The sequence below is a fragment of the Macaca nemestrina genome, chromosome 5 (assembly GCF_043159975.1).
Source record: "Macaca nemestrina isolate mMacNem1 chromosome 5, mMacNem.hap1, whole genome shotgun sequence".
NCBI classification, from domain to species: domain Eukaryota; kingdom Metazoa; phylum Chordata; class Mammalia; order Primates; family Cercopithecidae; genus Macaca; species Macaca nemestrina.
The window spans coordinates 1,838,805-1,847,800 of record NC_092129.1 but is presented as its reverse complement, the minus strand read 5'-3'; positions in this window follow the sequence as shown (position 1 = coordinate 1,847,800).

The following is an 8,996-nucleotide window of genomic DNA, read 5'->3' as shown; positions in this document are numbered from 1 at the left end:
TCCTTTCCATTCATTGGTGTTGCCTACACTCAGCAAACAAAAGTTGGGAAAGATGAGGGGATTATTTCTAGCGCATCACATTGACAAACACCGACGTTAACACGCCCGGTCCAGCCTGGCCCACTTGCCTCAGGTCGGAGAGGTCACCACTGACAACGCCCGGACTTCAAGCCACCCCTAATCCAGCTTCGTTCTCTCCGCCGCAGCCAGACCAGCCCTACTGCCCTCGCCTCAACACGCGCAGGTGTAAGCTTCCGCTGCACTCCTTGTCTCAATCTGCCCAGAAGAAACTGCATCTTTCAACTAAATACTTTTCACTGATAAGGGCCCTCCAGTCAGATTCTCTAGATAGAGTTTAGCGTTTTGGTTTTTTTTTTGTTTTTTTGTTTTAAATCTTCAGCTATTTGGTACTCCTTTCCCTCCGGGATTCTGTCTCTGGATTGTGAAAGCTGGCAGAAGATGGAGTCAGGGAAAGCCATGATGGGAAGGTTCTCACTAATAACTGCCTGATATAAATAATTGGCACAAAAGACTGCCAAAACCACAACCTTGCACAAAGGCCACAAAACTACACAAAAAAATGCTTCAAGGACATTTGCACTGCAACTGCCTGTCCAACCTTGGACTGGCCATCCCCTTTGTTACTTATCTTTGTAGCCAAGGATAATTGTTTCAAAACAACTTACGTGATCCTCCTCGTTTTTCCTTTTTAAACCCTTTGTCTTCCTTTACCTCCCTGAATACACCTATAGTTTAACACCATATTCTACATTGCAATGCCCACTCTCAAATAAATTTGTCATGTTTGGCAAACCTGCCTCTTATTTAGGTTGACAAATTCAAATGCAAATTTATTCCGGAGTCAACAAATACTGATTCAGTCTTCCAATGTGCAAGGCAAGGAAGAATATTAAGGAGGCACTGTATAGATTAGATCCCTGCCTATAGGCAGCTTCAACACTAATACAATATGGTACGAATATACAATTGTACTTTAAGGCAGCGTAGGTGGGAAAACAACTAGCAACTAAAAAAAAAAAAAATGGAGTTTACTACCAACTAAAAAAGTGGAGGTTTCAAGGTTGACATAGAATTTGAAAACTGCTTTAAAGACAGGTAGGAAAGATACAGGTAGATGTGCAATGGAAGTAGGCATTGGGTTTCAAGCCCCAAACTGGCCCAGGGGTGGTAAAATAGACATACTCAGGTACATTAATCATTCCAGTTTGGCATAAGAATAAGGTAAATGAAGATGGATTCTAAGAGTTAAGGATGAAATATGTAGGGAGGTACTATGAGGTAATGGAGAGAACAAAGATTTAGAGTTAAGACTTTGGTTTGAATCCCAGCAGTGCCACTTATTAGCTATGTGATCAAAGGTAAATTAGTTAATCTCTCTGACCCTCCATTTCCTCATTTGTATAACAATAATGTCCAATTATTCCACAAATATTTTATGGAAAGCCAAGTATTAACTAAGAACTATGTTCAATGATGAAGATATAAAAAACCATTTATTCATTCATTCATCAAATACTGCCTTACCGTTTACTGAGTTAGGCCCTGGAAATACGGTAATAAGGGGGAAAAAAAGCATGAAACTGTATGAGACCACTTAGATTATGCAGATATAGGTGAAAATAAGGCCCAAGACCAAGAAGTCCAAAGGTACTCAACTTGTGGAAGTAAGATAGAGAAGGAAAAAGAAGAAAACTAAGTGTAAAGTGCTGTAAACTGAAAGAAGAGAGTGTTTTAAAAAGAGGGACTGGTCACCTCTCCTAAAGGAGAAGTGTGTTTGTAAAGGAGTTATTATAATGATGAGCCATGAAATCTAAGCTGGACAAGGCAGGAAATTTGAGGGCTGTAAGTGGTGAAAAAAGTCAATGAACTGGAGATTGGAGAGTGGCTGTCTTCAGGGTACTAGAGGTGGTGAGCTGGAAGGACAGGAAATGATTGAATGAGAATAACTTGCTTGAAATAAAGATTTCAGAAGTCATACTAATATTGGCAAGAGCAAGGTCTAGAGGAGTAAAAGGCAACTGAATGTGAGTTGGTTAAGGAATTAGAAAGTAGCATACAGACAGTCCTAGCGTGGCATAGTAGAATATGACTATAAAAATGACCATGGAAGTTGAAATTGTGCAAAGTGATCTTAATAATCAAAGAGAAAAATTAAATTGTTCTGTGACACTTAAGAACTTTTGTTGAAACATCAAAAACTCTCTTACTGCTAGGTAGACATATATCAGGAATTTTTTTAAATTGTAAAACTAATTTATTTAGTATGCCATAATTTAAAACATGAGAAACATGGAGAATCAGTCTTTATTCTTTGTAAAAAACAAAAGAAAACAAAAAAACTTACCAATAGTGGTGTGAACTGTGTTTGCCTCTTCTCATATGATTAATCTTCTGTCTTCATAAATTGTCATTCTGCATTCTAAGTTTAGATTAGCTTCCAACATTTTGTCTTTGCATTTTCAATCTTGTGAACTATTCTCAGGAATTCTTAAATACAAAGTGTATCAGCAACACTTCCTGTGGGCCTCTTCACCCTTTTGTCACAGCCACTTTACTCTCTTAACATTAATCAATTCATAAAATGATGAAACCAGAATTTACTGGCTGAAAAAGGTTTTTATTTAGTCTCTTTGTAATTATCATTTTCTTTCAGCAAGACAACCAACTTCAACACTTCGCCCGAATGCTAGCCAGACTGATTGGGAATAAATTTAAATGTATTACAGTCTTCAATCAAAAGCAGGAACAAGTCTTTATATCAGCCATAATTTGCATTCTCTTTCTAGTGCAATTTAAACTAAAAGATCCTGAAGCAACTTTACCTTCTTTTTTCTACTCACTGAACATTTTCTCCGTGGTGTCTATGGTGCGTTTTGCGTAGGCTGAGGTCTCATCCTATCTTTGCTTTGCTTTTGTCATTTTCAAATTCCCTAATCACGTCTAATTTCATTTCAGCATTTTTTTTATTTGCTGTACTTTCATCTTTCTTGTCCAATTCCCTTTTAATTATCCATTTTTGTAAAATATCATGTTAGTTTATCACTGGGAAACAAGGAAGCTATACAACTACATGCTTTGCTGTTTATAAACTGAAAAACTGAGTAACGGTCGTGCAGTGACCAATAACTGACAGACTCTGAAAGAAGGATTGTGATATCTGCTATGGACTGAATGTTTGTGCCTCACCCGCAAATTCATAAATTGAAGCCCTAATTCCCAGTGTGATGGTATTTGGAAGTGAGAACTTTGGGAGGTGATTAGATTTAGATGCGTTCATGAGAGTAGAGTTCCCACGATGGGGATTAATATCCTTTCAAAAAGAAGAGACCCAAGATTCATATTCCTTCTCTCTCTCTCCCCTGCCCCCACCCCCACCAAGGAAAGACCATGTAAGGACATAACCAGGAAGAGGGCCCTCACCAAGAACCCCACCACGCTGGCACCCTGATCTCAGACTTTCAGCCTCTAGAACCTTAATAAAAAATATTTGTTGTTTAAGCAACCCAGTCTAAAGCATTTCATTATATCAGCCCAAGCTAAGACAATGCCCATCTGTTATTTACATAGTGATCTGTGAACTGAAGAGCTAGCTGTGATTTTTGTTCTTTATGCAATTCCTCACATAAAGTTAATATGCCATCATAATTGAAATGTGGACCACGTTGTTGGGGAACTGGTATTATTTAACTAAACCACAGTAAATGAAATTTGGCTTGAATATTCTCACGGTGAAAATTGCACAGTGCATACTAGAACCATGCAAAGTGAGGACTACGTTGTTGGATGGCTCATCTATGTGGATGTTGAAGTCCCAAGGAAAGATGACAGGAGTTGGGTGGGGATGTAGCTCAAGTCTTCAAGTGATGGGGAGGAATAAGCCAGGGACTACAGGCAGCAGAAATCAACAGGTAAAATATTATATATCCAGATAGCATAAATTTTCAGGAGACAGAATTTTTTTTAAGGTCAAAGGGCTTACCTACCCTAACTCCTGGCTGTAAGTCATCAAGGGTTGAGAGGCAAAAAACAGCCTTCATTTGAGAGGGCTGTAGTGGCATTCCTCTTCAGGGAAAAGTCAGATTGCTTTTAAGGAAAGGAACTCAAAATGCATGTGGAGGAGCGGTTGGGAATACAGAGGAACCTGATGAACCCTACAAAGAAAGTTCCCACAGGCTGCGGTGGCTCAGGCCTGCAATTCCAGCACTTTGGGAAGCCGAGGCAGGCAGATCATGAGGTCAGGAGATCGAGACCATCCTGGTTAACATGGTGAAACCCTGTCTGTACTAAAAATACAAAAAATTAGCTGGGCGTGGTGGCAGGCGCCTGTAGTCCCAGCTACTCGGGAGGCTGAGGCAGGAGAATGGCGTGAATCCAGGAGGCGGAGCTTGCAGCCAGCGGAGATCACACCACTGCACTCCAACCTGGGCGACAGAGCGAGACTCCATCTCAAAGAAAAAAAAAAGAAAGTTCTGTAACCCACCTGAAAAGCTTAGAGAAGCAAGGAGTCAGATGAGTGGATGTTCAGATTTGACTGATGGAATTGTTTATGTGTTATTTTATGTGAGTGATCTTCACAGTGGGCAAGTGGTTCAAAAGTTATGTATATGTACCTGAATATTTAGCACGGTAGTCTGGTGGGGTCAGGTGATTCCACTCTTTTATAGGATCATGGTGAAGTACAGTCTAGGTGGAGTGGGGAAAGAGGCTGATGATAGCAGGGCAGAGGTTTTCTTGGTACAGGTCTCAACACAGCTTATTGGGGAAGAAGAGGAGGAAAGGAGTTTTATGTTAGAGGAAAGGCAATAATACAAGATATTATGAGAGGACAAAGGAGGGTATCTCACCCAATCTGGAGAAGCAGTGAGAGAGACGTTGGATTGGCAGTGAGAAGTGTTGCTAGGATCTGAGATCTTTATGAGGCACCTGGAATCCACTTAACTTCAGAAAATAGCCGAGTATTATATTATGGACAATCGAGAACCTTAAGAGTAGGCAGAAGAGTTGGTATTCACTCACAAGGCAATCAAGAGCCACTGAGGGGTTTTGAGGCAAGGAGTGATATAAAGTTATGCTTCCAAGATGAAAACTCCATCGGTTTGATGTGTAAGGTATGGAGATGAGACTTAAGGCAAAGAAAATAGGCCCATTGGGTTTTCTCCCTGCCTCATTCTTGGAAGCATTTACTAGAGGTGTAGTTGCTGAATACCAGCACCCCAATACAAAAGAAGTTCAGTGAGGTCAAGGGCCTTGTCTGTTTTTTTCACCACAATACAATCTGCATCTCACACAGTGCCTAGAACATAGTAGATGCATGATTCTGTTGAACAAAAAAATAATAAATGAATCAATGAAAGAAAGGAGCTATTGAAACGGATTTGAGGGAAGTGAGTACCTAGGCTAGAGATACAACAGAAATGGAAAATTGAAGCTATTTTGAGCCACTTCAAAAAGTTAAAATCTATAGAATTTAACAACTAATTATATATGGGGGTTTAGAGAAGGGAAAGAAAACAGAGCTAAAGGTAATTTGGAGGTGTCAAACCTAATAAAAATAAGTGTGCATAAGTACTTGATTGTATATTATTTAATTCACATGTAAACCTTAGGAAAAAGGTGTAATTCTCATTTTACAAACAAGTCTATCTATGAGGCAGTCAATTCAATTACCAGGTAGTATATTTTGCAATTAATTCATCCTGACAAGTTCATCAGGAAGGCACATTGCGTGATATGACATATTTCATACGTTTGTTATTACTAATTTTTTCTGTGGTCAAGATTAGCATCAATAGCTCCTTTTTACGAGATATTTTTGGCTACAACTATCATGTGTATGCTCTGTATGATGGTGGAGTGATTTTTTTCACCAAGCATATTTTTATTTTATTATGAAAGAACAGTTGTTGTGATATATAGTTGCCAGAAGGAAACTCTCAGATAATTTTAGTTTACTAATAGAATCAGTAGAAATTGTAAGAAAAGGCCGGGCGCGGTGGCTCAAGCCTGTAATCCCAGCACTTTGGGAGGCCGAGACGGGCGGATCACAAGGTCAGGAGATCGAGACCATCCTGGCTAACCAGGTGAAACCCCATCTCTATTAAAAAATACAAAAAACTAGCCGAGCCAGGTGGCGGGCGCCTGTAGTCCCAGCTACTCGGGAGGCTGAGGCAGGAGAATGGCGTGAACCCGGGAAGCGGAGCTTGCAGTGAGCTGAGATCCGGCCACTGCACTCCAGCCTGGGCGACAGAGCGAGACTCTGTCTCAAAAAAAAAAAAAAAAAAAAAAAAATTGTAAGAAAATGATCAAAATTTTTTTCTTTATTTCTTCTTTAAAAAAATGGGATACATGTGCAGAACGTCCAGGTTTGTTACATAGGTAAACATGTGCCATGGTGGTTTGTTGCATCTGTTGACCCATCCTCTAAGTTCCCTCCCCTCCACTCTCACCCCTAACAGGCCCTGGTGTGTGTTGTTCCCCTCTCTGTGTCCATGTGTTCTCAATGTTCAACTCCAACTTATGAGTGAGAACATGTGGGGTTTGGTTTTAACTCCTGTGTCAGTTTGCTGAGGATGATGGCTTCCAGCTTCATCCATGTCCCTGCAAAGGACATGATCTCATTCCTTTTCATGGCTGCATAGTATACCATGGTGTATATGTACCACATTTTTTTAATCCAGTCTATCATTGATGGGCATTTAGGTTAGTTCCATGTCTTTGCTACTGTAAATAGTGCTGAAATAAACATACATGTGTGTGTGTCTTCATAGTAGAATGATTTATATTCCTTCGGGTATATACCCAGTAATGGAATTGCTGGGTCAAATAGTATTTCTGGTTCTAGATCCTGGAGGAATTCCCATACTGTCTTTCACAGTGGTTGAACTAACTTACATTCTTACCAACAGTGTAAAAGTGTTTCTATTTCTCTACAGTCTCGCCAGCATCCATTGTTTCCGGACTTTTTAATAATCACCATTCTGACTGGCATGAGATAGTATCTCATTGTGGTTTTGATTTGCATTTCTCTGATGATCAGTGATGTTGAGCTTTTTTTCAGATGTTTGTTGTCCACGTAAATGTCTTCTTTTGAGAAGCGTCTGTTCATATCCTTTGCCCACTTTTTGATGGGTATTTTTTCTTTGTAAATACGTTTAAGTACCTTGCAAATTATGGAGATTAGACTTATGTCAGATGGGTAGATTGCAAAAATTTTCTCCCATTCTATAGGTTGCCTGTTCACTCTGATGATAGTTTCTTTTGCTGCGCAGAAGCGCTTTAGTTTAACTACATTCCATTTGTCAATTTTGGCTTTTGTCACAATTGCTTTTGGCATTTTTGTCATGAAGTCTTTGCCCATGCCTGTGTCCTGAATGGTATTGCCTAGATTTTCTTCTAGAGTTTTTATGGTTTTGGGTTTTACATTTAAGTCTTTAATCCATCTTAAGTTACTTTTTGTACAAGGTATAAGGAAGGGGTCCAGTTTCAGTTTTCTGCATATGGCTAGCCAGTTTTCCCAACACCATTTACTGAATAGGAGATCCTTTTCTCATTGCTTAATTTTATCAGGTTTGTCGAAGGTCAGATGGTTGTAGATGTGTGGTGTTATTTCTGAGGCCTCTGTTCTGCTCCATTGGTCTATATGTCTGTTTTGGTACCAGTACCATGCTGCTTTGGTTACTGTAGCCTTGTAGCATAGTCTGAAGTTATGTAGCATGATGCCTCCAGCTTTGTTCTTTTTGCTTAGGATTGTCTTGGCTATATGCGGTCTTCTTTGATTCCATATGAAATTTAAAATAGTTTTTTCTAATTCTGTGAAAAATATCAATGGTAGTTTGATGGGAATAACATTGAATCTATAAATTACTTTGGGCAGTGTGGCCATTTTCATGATATTAATTCTTCCTATCCATGAGGATGGAATGTTTTTCCATTCATTTGTGTCCTCTCTTATTTCCTTGAGCAGTGGTTTGTAGTTTTTGAAGAGGTCCTTCACATCCCTTGTTATCTCTATTCCTAGGTATTTTATTCTCTTTGTAGTGAGTGTGAATGGGAGTTTATTCATGATTTGGCTCTCTGCTTACCTATTGTTGGTGTAAAGGAAAGCTTGTGATTTTTGCACATTGATTTTGTATCCTCAGATTTTGCTGAAGTTGCTTATCAGTTCCAGAAGTTTTGGGGCTGAGATGATATGGTTTTCTAAATATAAAATAATGTCATCTGCAAACAGAGACAACTTGACTTCTGCTCCTCCTATTTGAATACCTTTTATTTCTTTCTCTTGTCTGATTGCTCTGGCCAGAACTTCCAATATTATGTTGAAATGGTGAGAGAGGGCATCCTTGTTTTCCAAGGGAATGCTTCCAGTTTTTGCCCATTCAATAAGATACTGGCTGTGGGTTTGTCATAAATAGCTCTTATTATTTTGAGATATGTTCCATCAATACCTAGTTTATTGAGAGTTTTTAACATGAAGGGATGTTGAAGTTTATCAACCCTATCAATCTGCATCTATTGAGATAATCATGTGATTTTTGTCTTTGGTTCTGTTTATGAGATGGATTATGTTTATTGATTTGCATATGTTGAACCAGCCTTGCATCCCAGGGATGAAGCCGACTTAATCATGGTAGATAAGTTTTTTGATGTGATGCCGGATTCAGTTTGCCAGTATTTTATTGAGAATTTTCACATTGATGTTCATCAGGGATATTGGCCTGAAGTTTTCCTTTTTTTGTTGTGTCTCTTCCCGATTTTGGTATCAGGACGATGCTGGCTTCATAAAATGAGTTAGGGAGGATTCCCTCCTTTTCAATTGTTTGGAATAGTTGCAGAAGGAATGGTACTAGCTCCTCTTTATATTTCTGGTAGAATTCAGCTGTGAATCCTTCTGGTCCTGGGCTTTTTTTGGTCGGTAGGCTATTAATTACTGCCTCAGTTTCAGAGCTTGTTATTGGTCTATTCAGGGATTCAACTTC